This window comes from Chelonia mydas, chromosome 7 (genome assembly GCF_015237465.2).
Source record: "Chelonia mydas isolate rCheMyd1 chromosome 7, rCheMyd1.pri.v2, whole genome shotgun sequence".
NCBI classification, from domain to species: domain Eukaryota; kingdom Metazoa; phylum Chordata; order Testudines; family Cheloniidae; genus Chelonia; species Chelonia mydas.
In genome coordinates this window covers 52847413-52864445 of record NC_057853.1, presented here as the reverse complement: position 1 = coordinate 52864445, position 17033 = coordinate 52847413, and positions in this window count along the sequence as shown.

The following is a 17033-nucleotide window of genomic DNA, read 5'->3' as shown; positions in this document are numbered from 1 at the left end:
TGCATCCTGCCTCCCTGCTCCCCGCCTGCACCCCCCGCAGCCCTGCCGTGCTCCCCACGTGCATCCCTCCTCCGTGCCCCCCGCCTGCACCCCCCAGCAGCCCTGCCGTGCCCCCACGTGCATTCTGCCTCCCTGTCCCCCCCACCTGCACCCCCCGCAGCCCTGCCACGTGCATTCTGCCTCTGTGCCCCCCCGCCTGCACCCCCCGCAGCCCTGCCGTGCCCCCCACGTGTCCCCCGCAGCCCTGCCATTCCCCCCCACATGTCCCCCGCCTCCGTGCCCCCTGCATCCCTGCCGTGCCCTGCCACCTGCATCCCCCCACCTCCCTGCCATGTCCCACCACGTGCATCCTGCCTCTATGCCCCCCGCCTGCATCCTCATGGAGTACCCCCCCATCCCATTTCCATGCCCTTCACCTGCATCCCTCATCTCCCACAGCCCTGCCACTCCATAGCCCCCTTCATTTCCCTTACCTGCACACCAACCCGCTGCAGCCCTGCTGTGGCCTGCCACCCTCCTCTTCTGCCCTCCTCACCCGCCTCCCCCTCTCTTGCTGCCCTGTTGTGATCCCACCCCTCTCCACCCCCATGTCAGACGGTAACACAAAGCCCACTATGTGCAAAGATTGCCACAGAGCAAGGTCACAGAAAACCTCACCCCGCACCTGTGCTGTTTCATGGAGACAGTGCGTCAACCAGCATCATGCCTCAGTGCTGCAACAATGCCACACTAAGTCTTCCTGCACTGCAAAACCCCATCATGTTCTACTGCTAATCCTGTTGCACAGCCACATCCCTTCAGACCCCACCAGGTAGCAGAACAGCTGTAGTAATGTCATGTCAAACCCACCATGTGTCCAGGCTGTGGCAGTGCTGTGCTACAGAGCCACATTAACATCTCACCAAATAAATGCTGCTTCCATGAGGGCTATGGGAACTTGTAGTGCACGTGTAGAGCAGGTTGGAGTGTGTGAGCCAGCCCTTGAGGCTAGGGTATTACATGTGCAGTTGTGAAGAACATGGCTGCAACTGTCAGTAAACTGAATTGATCCTCTAGCTAACCACTGAAGTTACACCAAAAATTGATTCATTCCAGGGCATGTCTGTCTTTCTGTCTCTCTCCCATCCCTCCTCCCAAACCGTAAGTACATACAAGATAAATAACTGTGTGGCATGTTAGTAGCTTTAGAAATTCACATCCAATCTCATCTCCTACAGCAGACCCAAAGTCTGGCTAAATGGAAGCATTTGTGGTTCAACTGGTGCAAAACAGTGCTCTTTCAAATGATTCAGTTGTCCAGTGCAAACAAGGCCTTAAAGATGCATTCCCATGATTCAACCTAGAGCGCTGTGAACACGTTTCATGCTGCTGCTGGAGGTCAGTGCTCACTCCCCCTCCTATTCTACCTGATTCCCTCTGCTACTCAGACCTTTCCAATAAAATCCATTCCTGCAGCTTGCTGCTCACAATTAGCACAGCAGCTGGTGTCCTTCTCACACTCAGGCCAGTACACCCCATATGCTCAGCAGAGAATCAATCCATCTATTCTGAGTAACTCGGGCTCCTGGTGGGTAGTTTAGATCACTGGAACCCCTGACCCATTTGCCTGGTTTTGGAGCACCTGCAGTGGGTCAGCAGGTTCTCTCCTAAAAATGCAGTTGATGCAGGAGGTATGTAGTGCCTTTGTGATAGGTTATTGAGGCCCCAGACAGATATACTGGGTTCTGCACTGGAGGAGGGACAAGGTAGAGGTGGAAAATGGTAGAGCAGGCAGAGGAGATGGGGACATACAACTCTCAGATGTCACACACAGTTCATCGTCAGCATTAGTCATCTCCCCTCACCCAAAAGCTTCCTTGGGGCAGCATCGGAATTTCCCTGTATTACACTTTAGAGGATGGAGAAGGAATCAGTTTATTCCACATGGGGAACATGTTTGTGGTTTTCTGAACCCTTCACTTGAGCTTGCCCTGAATATATTGGGGGAGGTTTTATTTGCCAGTGAAGATAGGCAAACTACTTTGGATAAAATTCAAGCGATTGGTTATGATCTATAAAGTCCTAAATGCTCAGAGACTGAGTTATCTCTGAGATCTTGGTTCCCTTGCTAAGGCTGGTCAACACAGTTAGGAACTGCTAGGATGTTCTTGATGTTTGTTCCTGGGGAGAAATATCTCTGCAACCATGGCAGAATAGCTCATTGGAGAGCTCATGCTTCTAGAACCTACTCCTTCTAGCAGGGTCAGATTAAGCTGGTACTGGCAGCTGTATCATTCCAGCCCAATTTTTATTTTAAAAAGAGAATTTAAGTTTATAACTCTTCAGGTTATGAAGAAAACTTCCAAATATGGTTGCCAGTCCTCCAGGATTGTCTTGGTGTTTCCAGGAATTAGAGATTATGTCATGTGATGAAGCCTCCAGGAATACTGTTAGTATATAGGTCTGTTTGTTAGGTTGGGATAGAATTTTGGGTTTGACTTTTTGATTGTTTATACATATTAGTATAAGAGACTAAGGACAAAGATACTGTGATGTTGCTTCTGCCTAGTCAGATGGATTTGTTAGTACAGTGGGAACAGATAAGAGCAGTTAAAGTGTTACTTGAAAGAACACTTTAAGAATGCCTCAACCCCTATCTCAAGGCAAAGTCAAGCAACCAGTCACGGCAGGAGGGATAAAACACTAAAAGATGAAAGAAATGCCTGTCCCTGACCGCAGCACAACCTCACTCCTTACCCTTCCCATGGGGTACAAAAGAATCATAGAATCACAGGGTTGGAAGGGACCTCAGGAGATCATCTAGTCCAACCCCCTGCTCAAAGCAGGACCAATCCCCAATTTTTGCCCTAGATCCCTAAATGGCCCCCTCAAAGACTGAACTCACAAACCTGGGTTTAGCTGGCCAATGCTCAAACCACTGAGCTATTCCTCCCCCCAAAAGAGGTGGGATGAAGACCCGAGACCCAAAATGGAACATGACCCTAAGTTGTAAGGGGTGGGACTGTGGGTGTGCATTGCAGGTATATTTGGGCCTGCTAAGGAGGAGGCGATGGGAATGGGAAATGAGAATGGGGAACGGGGACACAGGCAAGGCTCTGCGGTGTCAGAGCTGGGAAGGGGGACATGGGGTAAATGCTCTGCGGTGTCAGAGCTGGGAACAGAACACTGGGAAACAGACTGTGCCGGAGTGTAGAGCTATGGATATGCTTTTTTGGAACTAACCCCAATAAACATCGCATTGCCTGCACTTCGGACTTCTGGTCTTTTGCTTTCTGTGTGACAAGAACCGGGGAGAGTGTGAAGGGAAAGCCCTCTAACAAATACAATCAACCATAACTCCTTGTCAACCATAACTGGCAACCTTACTTCCAGATTGGCTCCATCCCTTGCTGTCTAAATCACTCTGTAGCTAGAAGGCCTGACATAACACCTCTAAGAAGGGCAAACTGCCCCATTTGTCTCACTACTGTGTTACCTAAATCTACCGATTGCTAACTCAAGCTCCTGCTTTTCAACTAGGACAGGAAGCAGAAGTGGAAAGATAAATGAGACTGTTCCAGTAGTGTTTCTAGCCTGGCTAGGAGTACTGGAAATCTTGTGAGAAAGCTGTGAGGTTTGTGCAGACTCAGAAGAGACTCAGATATTTTGAAGATGCTTGATGCACAGGCTGAGATATTCAAAGTATTCTAGATGATTTGGATGTCCATCCTTTAATAGGATTCTAAACCCCTTAGACAGCTTTGCAAATGTCAGTCACAAACTTTGGAGTGACTCTCTGAACTCCAAGGTGTTTGAAGTTCACTTGCTCATTTGCTGATGTTTTCCTGCCTTGTGGCCTGTTTTCCTCATCCATTGCAGTAACTGCCTGGCCTTGCATGGGAGAGCAGAGGAAGAGATGGCCTGTTAGAACAGAGGGGATGATGGACTATAATACTCCCCGTAAATGGGCAGCTCTTATTCCAAACCCCATTAGCTAATTGTGACACATTCATCTTCAAAATCTAATCTCAGTTTTAAACAATCCCAAGAAAAGTGGGGGGAGAAAGCTCCACAGAGAGAATTTTAACAGCTTCCTCTCAGTTACGTTGTCTGCATTATACTCTCTTCTTGGCATGGAGCCTGGGATGAGCTGAGCATTGGCCTGAGGAATTCATGAGCAGATAGAAGTACATACATGACAGCGTCTGCATGCACCATGGAGACATGCTTGCAGTAAGAAAAGGAACTCAGTTTTGAGGCATGCAGTGGAACAACAGAGGGGAACATTCAGGGGTCAGAACATTCAGGATGAGCTCCAGGCTGTACACCACCCCAGTAATAACAGAATCACAAATGGAAGGGGTAGGAGAAATTCCTACTTTTCAGATGGACTCAGAAGGAGTCTGGTCTATTTGGCAGCCTTTCTGAAGAACCACAGCTGCAAGTACCACTGTAAATCCTGGCTGCACAACCCAAGAGCATATAAAATTTGCAATCTAATGACTACAAATTTGAATAAACATGGTTAGGAGCTGGATCCTGGCCTAAGTCTCAAACAGTCAAGGATATGATGAACTAACTGGGCAAAACGATTGGGCTTGAAAAGAGGCATAAGAAATTTCAGCTCAAAAGATAATTTTGTTTTCAGGAAATTATATGTGCCTGAAACAGGCTTAGATTGCAAGAACCACCTCCATCACAACTACAGTGATGTTAGCACATGCTATAATAAATCCACCCTTCAGATGAGACCATGTTGTCATCTACCTATTTAACAGGTGAGAAATTACATTAAGGTTTCTTCTGTCTCTCTTGAGCATCCATCCATGAGGAAGTTAAAAATCCTAGGGCACTTTCCAAAAGGAATAAGGGCTGACTCATTTGCTCAACATTTTGAGGCCAGCATTTTGAATGTGGCACAAACAAATAAATTAATGAAGAACACAAGACCTCTTGAGCTGCCCTGAGCCAGCCTGCTTCAAGACCACCCAACCCAGTCTAAGACTTCAAAATCCATTTTGAACTGCCCTGATCCGTCTCAAGGAATCCAACTTGTTTCTAGCTGTTCTACTCTGACCCTTCCTGATCCATCATGAGATATCCCCAAGCTATCCCCATTTGTCTACAGCTGCCCTAACTTTCCCCAATAAACTCAGTTTGTGTTGATCTAATCCAAGATGCTTAGAGAATCAATTCCGCCAAGCCCAGAACTACTCCCATCTGCCCAAGCTATTCCATTTGACCCATATTGACACTTGGATACCCACCGTGATAGAATAGAAATCTAATCTGAGCTGCCACTACCTATCCCAATCTTTTTCTAGCAATCCCAATTAGATCCCAGACCTCTGTAATTCTCCCTGTACTACCCTGAGCCCCCCTGATTTGTTCTGAGCTGCTCCAGGCTATCCCAATTGATCCTGATCCTAAACTGTTCAGAACTATTTCTATCCAGGCTGATCTACTCTAAACTATTCTACGCTATCCTTGATGCACTCTCATTTTTAGCTGAACTCTCCAAAGTTATCATGATTTGCTTTGATCTATTCTGAGATATCCAGATTAGTGTCTAGCTGTCCTGAGCCACCTCAAGCCTACTCGCTCTCCAGTACAGGCTTTTATACTGTTGTAGAGAAAAGTTTGTGGACAGAAATCTGAGTAACCATACAAATTAATATACCAGTCACATCACGGCTTTGGAAAAGAATTCCGCAGCCCTGCTCGTCTCACCCCCTTCCCTGAAGCCTGCAGTGCTTCAAGTGCCAGCTCTAAGACATCGTCTGAGTCATAGAAGGAGAAGTGCAGTTTGTTAAGGCATGACACATGCCTTGGCTCAGCTGGTCATATAATTAAAAGGGTTTTGTGTCTGATTAATTTCATCCGATCAGTAGAGGTCTCCGAGCAAAATGAGAGGAGCTGCCTCCTTGTACACTTCTGATGAATACATTTTCTAAGGGGGCCTAGGGAGCTATCAATCATCCCAGTCAAAGCAGCCTTTAGGAATTAGAAGACAGGTAATCATTAGGGGAATGGCTCTGCCTTGGGACTAGTAAGTAGGTGGCAAGGGCAGGTGTCTTTTTGTCTAATAGGAGACAGCTGGTTCAATCAGTGAAATCCTTGTGGAATGGATTCCAATTCTATCTACCCAGGTCCTAACGCCTTGGCAACTGTTCGTTCACCCAGTAACTAATGTTTCCCAATCCAGTTAAGACTGCTCTCTGTCAGGGAGGGAGGAGGGGCATCTGGACAGTGATTCTCCTGCTGTTTCACTCAGTAGACCACTTTGTGTGAGCTAGATCATCACAGAGAAATACCTCACACACCCCTGATGTCCTAATTGGTGGTGCTCAGAATGTTTCATTCTATTTACCCTCATGAAGGACTCCACAGACCATTGGTGGCCCATCAATCAGTTTGAGAATGACTAATCCACTACTTAGTACTTCAAAGGGGGAAAGCCACCCCCATTTGATCAGTCCTGGAAATAGATGTCACTGTGTCAGCCAATCATATTTTTCAGCGTGGTTATGTCCTTCCTAGAAATAGTGCCTCTGTGAAGGATGGCAAAACTGATCACCAGCTAAAGAGATAAAATACCCAACTTCCCCCTGCTATCACTGTTTCTTCCATGAGACAAGAATTATTTTAGTCTTCCTTACACCATCAATTGTCTTGCAATTTCTTTAACCCTTGGATGGACACTGCCTTCTCCACAGAGTTCAAGATAAAGAGGCTTCAAGTAGCATTGACCTGTGCAGAGACATTGGGTAAAAATTTCAAAAAGCTTAGGTGACTTTGGGAACCTAAGTCCCATTTTCAGAGGCACCTAAGTCACTCAGAAAGAAGCCTAGGTTCAACTGACTTTCAATGAAACTGAGACTCTCAAGTCAGTTTTGAAAATGAGATGTGGGCACTTTTGAAAATATTAGCTGTCAGCCACCATAGCTGCTGCCACTGCAAAAGAGAATACCGCAGAGTCAGACCACAGCTCCTCTGACTCCTACCTTGAACCCCCACAGATCCCAAATACTGTAGATCACCAGGGTTGGGAACACTGCAGAGTAATGATGCAAGGGGAGAAGCACGCTTCTGCTGCCATGACCTCATCTGGGGGCGCTTTGCCCACTTGCAGTAGTGGAGGGGACCATTGGGATTTTTTTTTTTTTAAGTTCCCTTTGGCTAAGGTTCCCAATGGCCTTTGAAAGTTTTGGATGCCAATTCATTCAAATGAGATTCAATATAATGTATATAATACAACATTTTATTTTGCCCTCAGGAAAAAAGCCAAGTCCTTAAAATCACCCATCCCCACAGAACAAGCCTTAAGCAGATACAAAGTGTGTGTGAGGGGGAATAAGAAAGTTATCTCTAAGAGGTGGAACCTGAGATTATTATTCCAGGTCACAAACAATAAGTATAACACCTCCCAGGCAGTGAATATAAAGCCAATGAATTAGAGTCACTCTAGCATTCAGATATCCAGAAAACACTAGTTATAAATTATAACCGGCACAATGTCTATAAATCAGATTATGTTTATAATAGACAAATCCTGCAGCTGTCTCTGCTGCTGTGAAGGCTCTTCTCACAGCACAACTGATGCTGGTGGGTGGACAAGGGGCAGAATGATTTGGGGATGTCATACAGAGGATGCACATGCCCCACATGGCTCCGCTGCATATTGGCAGACAGGGGGTTGGAAACAGGGCTCTGATGGGAGAATCACTGCTATTCAAGGTCTTCTAGTCCTGCACTATGTTAGGAGAACTCAGGGCCTCGACAGTTATTAGCCTGGAGCAGAAATGACAACAGCTCTTCAGCCTAGGAGGGAGAATTCTTTCGCCTCCTCCCATCTGCAGCGTTTCCCTTGCAGCCAGCCATATTACTCAGGCTAGGCACTGAAGGGAAGAGTTTAGGCACTGCTTATTACACATGACAGATACACCTCAAACACTCTGTTGATAATCCACACCCATATTAGACCAGAGAAACTGTGGCAGTTACCATTAATCCAATCTCTCCTTTTACTGCTATGGGTAGCTTGGAAGTAGATAAGTGTACAAAGGACTTAGAGAGCTAAAAACAAGACTTTGGAGAATGCCACAGTGTAAGGGAGTAGAGAAGTCACGACATGTAAAGCAACAGGAAATATAGTTCCTTTCATTCAATTTTTGCAAGTTCATCACTATGTGAGTGCAATACAAAAGAGGATGATTCTTACAGCACTGAAAATGAATGCAAAATACCGGGGGGGGGGGGGGGGGGGGGGAGGAATCTATTGAAAGAGGCTCATTAAAGCTGCTTTTAAAGCAAAACAATTGCATTTAGAGAACTTCGAACAAGAGTTAGGGAAAATGTTTATGATAAATCTGCATACACATAAGGAAACACTCTATTATTAGTTCTATTAAAGAAATACAAGCTAAGTTACTCAATGCTAATGGTATATGGCCCATATGCAGTTATATGTTAGCAACAATAGCTACCCTCATGCTGAGGGATGTGGCAGTCAGAAAGGCACTATCTTCAACAGTCATCATGCCCAAAGACCTATTCTAAAAGAATAGAGGTCTAAAAAAATCACTAAGATAGATCTCTACCTATGCCATGCCACATACATGCTTATGGTTGGTGTTTCCTCGTATTATCATTTTGATGACTCAATATCATGGACTGTTGCATATTTGCTCCTGATAAGTTAAAAAGTAGCTAAAAGTGCAATAACAAAGTATTGGAAATGTATTTACCTGCCTTCCCTGACTTGGGACATAATCGCATGAATTCTGAAAAAGCTACTAAAATTACAAGACAAAACATCTAAAGTATATTCTGTTGCTATCTGGTTTTTATTTTTCACCTTTGTTATAAAAACAAGACCAACATTTTACATCCACACCACTCATCCAGCTTCGTTTATATGAAAAGCGTACAGAGAATCAAAAAGCTAGCTCGAAAAAAGGAGCCTCACATGAGACAGGCTGAGTAACTAAAGAAGTGACTTAAGCTAGTTTTCAGAGTAACAGCAGTGTTAGTCTGTATTCACAAAAAGAAAAGGAGTACTTGTGGCACCTTAGAGACTAACCAATTTATTTGAGCATGAGCTTTCGTGAGCATCCGATGAAGTGAGCTGTAGCTCACGAAAGCTCATGCTCAAATAAATTGGTTAGTCTCTAAGGTGCCACAAGTACTCCTTTTCTTTTTACTTAAGCTAGTGTTTATGTTTCGGTTCAAGGGCTATTTATTTGTTCATGTACTGAAAAGAAGGTACCAAAATATGAATGAATGTCTCCTTAAGTATGTTAAAAAGAAAGACAAGAGGACAATAAATGTACGTAGCAACCAAACCTATGCAACTTCCCACCAACAGATGTTTGTAGGTCTGAAGTCTGACTATATTGTGTTGCTACAATACTTTGCATTTACACAGTGCCTTTCATGTGAGGGTCAAACAGAGAGATAGGTATTATTACTCTAATCTACTAGGATTGAGAAACTGAGCAACAGAGTGGTTAAGTAACTTGTGCAAGGTGAATCAACAATTTAGTGGCAGAATTAGGAACAGAACCCTGATCTCACTGCCAGTTCCCTGCTATAACTTGTAGACTACACTGGCTTCCTTTCTCAATCTATGGAATGGCTCATAAAATGTATTTAGCGGATGCGTAGATAAACACCACACAAACAGGGTTTAAGGTGCACAGCATACAAAGCTAAGTTTTCAAAAGGAAGCACTCATACTGAATGTGTTAAAATTGACAGAGCAATGTTAAAGATAACAAACACTTTCACGTGCAATGGAAGAAATAGGGGATAGCAAGTGTGGATGTATGTCCATTACCACTGTTCTATTTCAGTCATGGACCTGCCAGCTCCGCTGAATGAGTGTGTGGTTTCGTTCAAAGGGGAAGAGAAAAAAGGCCCTGTTAGAAATATTGGTGCCCAATTTCTTCTGCTCCTGCAGGAATCACATTAAGTGAACTATGCCACATTCAGAAAAGTACAATCATCCCAAGAAGCCCCTAGACACAGCAGAGATCAATGGATTTTTAGTAGGTTTAGCACAATTTAATTTTTTTAAATATATAATTTCTATGGATAATATCAATATTTATTTTAAAGCATTTTTTCAGTTTTATCAAATTAAATTTTCACAGTTACAAGAAGTTATGGATGTGTATGTGTCAGGCAATAGAGTGAGGTCAGACAAAAATCATTTAATGACAACGAACATTGAGATTCCAAAAGTTACAGTTTTATAACCATTAAAACACAAATTGTCAGCATCACATATCAAAAATATACAAGGTAAATATTCTTAAATCAAACTCTAATAAGTTATCCAGGAGCATTTTTCTTACTTTATCTATGTGTAAATGTCAGTTATTACCAATAGCAATACCTTTTCCTTAGTTTGTGTGGGTAAATTGATGTTTACTGACATTTACAAATAAAAATCGAATCCTTCAGGTTGGTTGTGGAGCCCGCTGGAGTGGTGCCTTCATGATGCTCACTATATGACCCTACTGACCCGGCGCCTCCTCGTTCCTTCTTGCTGGTTACTCCGACAGAGGGGAAGGCGGGCGGGCTTGGAATGGATATGAGCAGCACATCTCGAAGAACAACAGTTATGAGAAGGTGAGTAACCGTTTTTTCTTCTTTGAGTGGTTGCTCATATCGATTTCAATTAGGTGACTCCCAAGCCTTACCTAAGCATGGGACCAGAGTTATTGAATCGCTGATTTGGGCACTGCTCTGCCAAAAGCTGTATTATCTCTGGCGTGCTGGACAATGGCATAATGAGAGATGAACGTATGTATTGAGGACCAAGTTGCTGCCCTGCAGATTTCTTGTATCAGGACCTAGGCCAGGAACGCCACTGATGAGGCCTGACTTCTCATGGAGTGTGTCATAAGTGCCGGGGCTGGTATTTTGGCGAGCTCGTAGCATGTGCAGATGCATGACATGATCCAGGAAGATATTCTTTGAGATGAGACCAGGAGTCCTTTCATCTGGTCTGCCACCGCTATGAACAAGTGGTTCGACTTTCTGGATGGCTTAGTGCGCTCAATGTAAAAGGCTAGTGCTCGCTGAACATCCAGGGAGTGCAGCCTCTGCTCACAGCTACTGGCATGAGGCTTAGGATAAAAAACAGGTAGGAAAATGTCCTGACTAGCGTGGAAGTGTGACACAACCTTAGGAAGAAAGGCCGGGTGAGGTCTGAGTTGCATCTTATCCCTGTGGAAAACCGTATAAGGTGGGTCTCAGGTCAGAGCCTTTAACTCAGACACCCTCCTTGCTGATGTAACGGCGACCAGGAAGGCTACCTTCCACAACAGAGAGAAGGGAGCAAGTCACCCGCGGTTCAAATGTGGGCCCCATTAGCCTGGAGAGGACCAGGTTATGGTCCCATGTGGAGACAGGCTGTCTGATCAGGGGATGTAGACGTTCCAAATGCTTGAGGAGCCGGCCAACCATGGTGTTGGCAAAGACAGAGCGCCTAGATGCTCTCTGGTGGAAAACCGAGATAGCAGCAAGGTATACCTTTATGAAGGACGCTGCCAGGCCTTGCTGTTTCAGATGCAGAAGGTACTCTAAGATGAGAGGGACAGGTGCCTGAAGAGGGGGTGCATGACATTGGTCACATCAACAAGTAAATTTTTTCCACTTTGCCAGATATGTGGCTCTAGTGGAGGGCTTCCTGCTGCCAAGTAGGACCTCCCTTACTCATTCCAAGCACAGAAGCTCCATGGGGTTCAACCATGAGGCTTCTAAGCTGTGAGGTGGAAGGACTGCAGGTCAGAGTGATGAAGATGATCGTGGTCCTGAGTGATCAGGTTGGGAAGGAGTGGCAACGTGATTGGGGCATCCACTGACAATTCCAGAAGCGTGGTGTACCGGTGTTGTTGAGGCCATGCTGGTGCCACCAGAATTATCTCGGCCCTGTCCCTGCGGACTTTGAGTAGGACCTTGTGCACGAGAGGGAACAGGGGAAAGGCATAGAGCAGGTGGCCTCCCCAGGGTAACAGAAATGCATCTGTGACTGAGCCTGGGCTGTGTCTCTGGAAGGAGATTAAGGCTTTAGTCTGAAGTAGACTAGGAATGGAAGATCAGAAGCTGGTGTCCATACAAGGGTATACTTAACACTGTTTTAATGCTTTCGTGGGCTAAAACCCATTTCATCTGATGAAGTGGGTTATAGCCCACGAAAGCTTATGCCCAAATAAATTTATTAGTCTATAAGGTGGCAAAAGTACTCCTCGTTGTTTTTGCTGATATAGACTAACACAGCTACCCCTCTGAAACTTGTCACCATGTTACAGAGCAATAGCAAATATTTGCATTGTAAACCTCTAATAGTGTAACTCACCAAACAGCAAAGAATTATGAATTAAAGTGCTCATCATGTAAAAAAGAAGGCCCACTGAAAGCAAATAAGCCATTGTGAAGCATCGAAGGACAGAGACCTTGTTGATTGCATTCCTTATCCCCTTTCCCCCACCCCTCAGGAAGGGGAGACCTGCAGATAAACTAATCCATCAGCTTGGATTCTGGGGTGAAGGGAATAAAAATCCCTGACAAGGAGAAACTTGGTTCTTTTCGCTCCTTGGTCTCTAAAGGGGCAAGAATTGCTAAGTATAAGCAAAAGACCCCCAGCTGTTTTGCCTTGGTTAGCCCGACAGTACATATAGAGTCTGCTTATGATAGAAGTTGCTCTTATCTTTTGAAACTCAAGACTGATAGTCACTTGTGTATGCTTTAACCTTGTAAATAACATTTCTTAGTTAATAAATTTTAGTTAATTTATTACAGGACTGGCTATAGGCGTTGCCTAGTTTGAAATCGGAGATAAATTGCCCTGGGGTACAAGTGACTGGTCCTCTGGGCCTGGGAGTAACGTGATTATTACTGAGATTGTTGGTGTAAGTGACCATCTATCACATAGTCAAACTGCCTGGGTGGTAAGATAGACCTGAATGCCCAAAGGGACTGTCTGTGGCTCCATGGTAAGACTGTTACAGTGCTTTAGGAGTTCATAGTTTTTACTGGGTTGATGAAATCTAATTATAGAACATACAACCAGTTTGGGGCTTTTGCCCTGCTTCATGATAGTCTGTCCTGAGGTTGGCACTCATGCTTGTGAGCCACACCAGAGTCGGATATACATATAATCTTAATATGGTTTCCACATGTTTAATGTTTGTTGCTGTTCAATCATGCGCTGTATAGTGTGTGTGTGTGTGTTTGGGGGAGGGGGTTGGAATTGCAACTTTAACTGCAATTTAACCAGGTAATTTTTTTGTGATAAATTACTTCAAGGCTTAAAAGCCACGTCGTAGTGACAATAGCTAAGAATGTAAGGTCTGAGGCCTTTTTCTGCAGCCACATTAGGCCCATGAGCCAAGAAGCAGAAGGTCACATCCTTACATTCCATCTAAATTATATTAAAATAATGTAATATCAGGCTTGTGACAGGTTGCTGGACAAGAACTCAGCCCTCTGACTCAGCCCTCCGTCACGCCAGCTCCCATTAAGGGAAGTAAATTGGAGCTGGCTAGAGAAAAACCTGCACCAAATTGGTGAATGGGAGACAGCTGCCAGTGTTCCCTCTAATTTTTTTTACATCCATGTGCGGAATTAATTTTATGTGCACCAATATGGAGGTGATGTGTGGTGGGGGTGGGGCAAAGGGGTTCGGAGTGTGGGAGGGGGCTCAGGGCTAGGACAGAGTGTTGGGGTGTGGGGGGGTGAGGGCTCTGGCTGGGGGTTTGGGGTGTGGGAGGGGGCTCAGGGCAGAGGTTTGGGATGCAGGGGGGGTGAGGTGTGAGGGCTCTGGGGTGGGACCAGGAATGAGGGGGTTAGAGTGCAGGCAGCCCAGGGGCTGCAGCAGGTAGAGACGACTCCTCCCGGTCCTCTCTCGCTGCAGAAACTCAGGGCCAGGGGAGAGGCGCCCCTCCTGGGCCGTGGCAGTTTCAGTGGGCCTGGGCTAGGCCGGGCCAAACCGGGGCAGGGGCGTACGTACTGTGTATAAAGATGTACTTTATGGTTATTGCCCTTCCGTCTATGGCCATGACGTACTCCTGTCCTATGCCAGGTCTTGGTACTTCGTGGATGAGTCAGAACAGATAAGGCAGTGATGAGTGGGGACGGGGGAGACACTGCTGCACTGCACATAAGGGGAGACATTCAATAGACACTCGTTCTACCCTTGGCCGGTGGCAGTTAAAGGACCCGTGGAACTTTTCCAAATCATTGATACTGGGCATTTCGCTCCTCCCACCCGCAGAGTGCACTGGTGTACTACACCCCCTGTCCTTCTACCCCCACTTTACGTTGAGCAGTCCCACCCCTGGAAACAGACTGCTTGGAAAGAGGACTTACCCCACAGATTCATCTCCTTATCTGATGGACTTTAAATTTGGGAGAGAAAGCCTAACCTCCACTCCATCCTCAGTGTTTAGTGGTCCCACTTCTTTCTTTGTTTTCTTCTTATTTATATGGCTATAGAACCTTTTACTATTGGTTTTAATTCCCTTTGCAAGGTCCAACTCTACTTGACTTTTAGCCTGTCTCACTTTATCCCTACATGTTCTGACCTCAATAAGGTAGCTTTCCTTGCTGATCCCTCCCATCTTCCACTCCCTGTATGCTTTCTGCTTTTTCTTAATCACCTCTCTGAGATGCTTGCTCATCCAGCTTGGTCTACAACTCCTGCCTATGAATTTTTTCCCCTTTCTTGACAGGAACAGGGTCTAAAACAGAGCTTGTAGGTACAGAGAACAGGACCCCTCAGCTGGGTCCATTTTCGGGGGCAGTGAGCCAGACATCCACGTCTGCACTTCACGTCCCCAGCCAGCCCCCAACTGACTCACTCTCCGCCCCCTCCTCCTCCGGGCTTTGTCCCTTTCCCAGGCCAGGAGGTCACCTGATTCCTTTGTTCTCCAACACCTTTAGCTATCACCTTGCAGGGGGGGAAGGGCCCAGGCCACCAGTTGCCAGGAGACAGTGTGTTGGCCATTTATGTACACTGGCCATTTGCCCTGCAACAATTACACCCCCTTATCCCACCATCTAGAGACTTAAGAAATGCATAGGGGAAACTTAGGCACCCCTACAGTATTCAGAGGAAACATTAAGAACAGTCCCACTTTGTCACACTGTGAAAGGCTCTTTCACTGGTAAAAGGTCCTGCAAACCTGCAGGTTACGCCCTGAGCCCAGGACAAGTAAGGGTGGGTGCCTTATACTCCGAGCCCAGGACGGGAAGGGATAGAGTGCCTAAATTAACAGGGTTATGCCTTGAGCCCATAGAAGGGTAAAGGTGGGTGCCCTAGAGTGTGCAGGTAACAAGAAGGATGAGAAGGCAGGCCTCGTGGATGACAAAACACCCAAGTATTCTTTCCAAGACAGAATTGTTAGTAACTACATCTGATTCCATATTTGCGCCTGTACAGAGCCCTACTGAAGTCAATGGAACTCTGCAAAAGTGAGTTTGCTCACATGGATACTGTAGCAGGACTGCAAGCTATGAGTTCATTCTCCTCACCCTCGCTCCCATGACAAGCTAAACCACATGCAAACTCACAGACAAAACAGATTTCAGCTGGAGTCACATCTGACATTTTAAAAATGTCTATTTTTACAGTTGTGAGCACAGGAACTGATTTAGTGCTAGTGGCTGTTTTTTGCCTCATTTCATTATTTGGATATTTCACTTAAGGCACATACAAAATTAAAATGGGGGAGGAGGGGAATCACCACGTGACACATGAGAGTGAAGAAATTATTTGAAGCCTAAAGGAGAGCTGTGCAACAGGAATTTAATACGCCTGGTCATATCAAAGTATGTAACTGAATCTACAAAAGCAAATTAGTCAACTAATTGCTTGACCAAATACTGCCAATACATTTACATGTGTCAGTAATTATGATTTCCTGCAATGCACGGTTTGTAATGCTTTGATGCCTATGCCCATCAAGTTAGGTTACTGAGTGGCAGAATTCTTCTGCAAAATGTTTTCTCAAGGGGACTGGAGTGGATGTTTTCAATGCTAAGAGACAACCACAAAAAGTTAACAGTTGCAAGACTGAAGTGAAAAGGAAAAAATTAGTGCACATGGATTTGTATTATAGACTTGAATCAAATCTGCACCAGAATACCCAGGTTTTGTGAAGGGAGTTGTTTCTTGGGGACAGACCCATGCAGATGGAAGGAATTCAATCTCACCAAGCTGCTGGGTAGAAGCTGAATCACTGTGCAGCCATTACTGCAACCTTAAGGCCGCAGTTAATCCTGCTGCTGCTCCCACATCCCTACTCTACATGGAGTGATGACTGGTGGGTCCACATTGGATAGTGGATCTGCAACTGTCTTGCTTCTTTCCATGCCTACCCCTCTGCCTCCGTACCCCAAAACCTTGCTGCATAGGGATGCAAAGGGAGTCTCAGAGAATGGGGTTCACACTGTGCAGTGGTTGCAGATCCAATGAATAGAGCTGACACCCATCCCAAAATCTGCCCCATAGCCTATGCAGCAGAACCATAGTAGGTCTGCTACAAGGTCTGTTCCATTGTAACAGAAGACAGAAGTGGATTTTCTCCCTAAAAACAAGTATATATGAGTTTGAGAGAGAAATCACAGGAGATAAGATCAGGGACAGTAAGGCAGATGCAGGGGTAAATTACAGCCAAAGACATAACGTAAGAGGCTATTACTAAAGGATGCAAAAGTATGCTGGATAAGAAGCAAATGGATGGCCAAAGAGCGTGTTTGGGTCCCTCACTTAAAGCCGGGGAGGACAAAAAGAAATTCTTCAGTCTTCAGTAAAAAAAACCACAACACTAACAGAAAATTTAATGCAGTACTAGTTAACAGGAAAGGGAAAGGCCACAGGGCAGAATTACTTAATACATTCAATAAGCAGGGCCCAGGGAAATTCTCAACCCTAGTAACTGGCAGAAGTGGTATTAGAACTGGCTATTATTTTTGAGATCTTATGGAGGCAGGCAAGGCCCTGCTGAATTGTTGGAAGAATTAAGGAGGCAGAGGATTTGTAG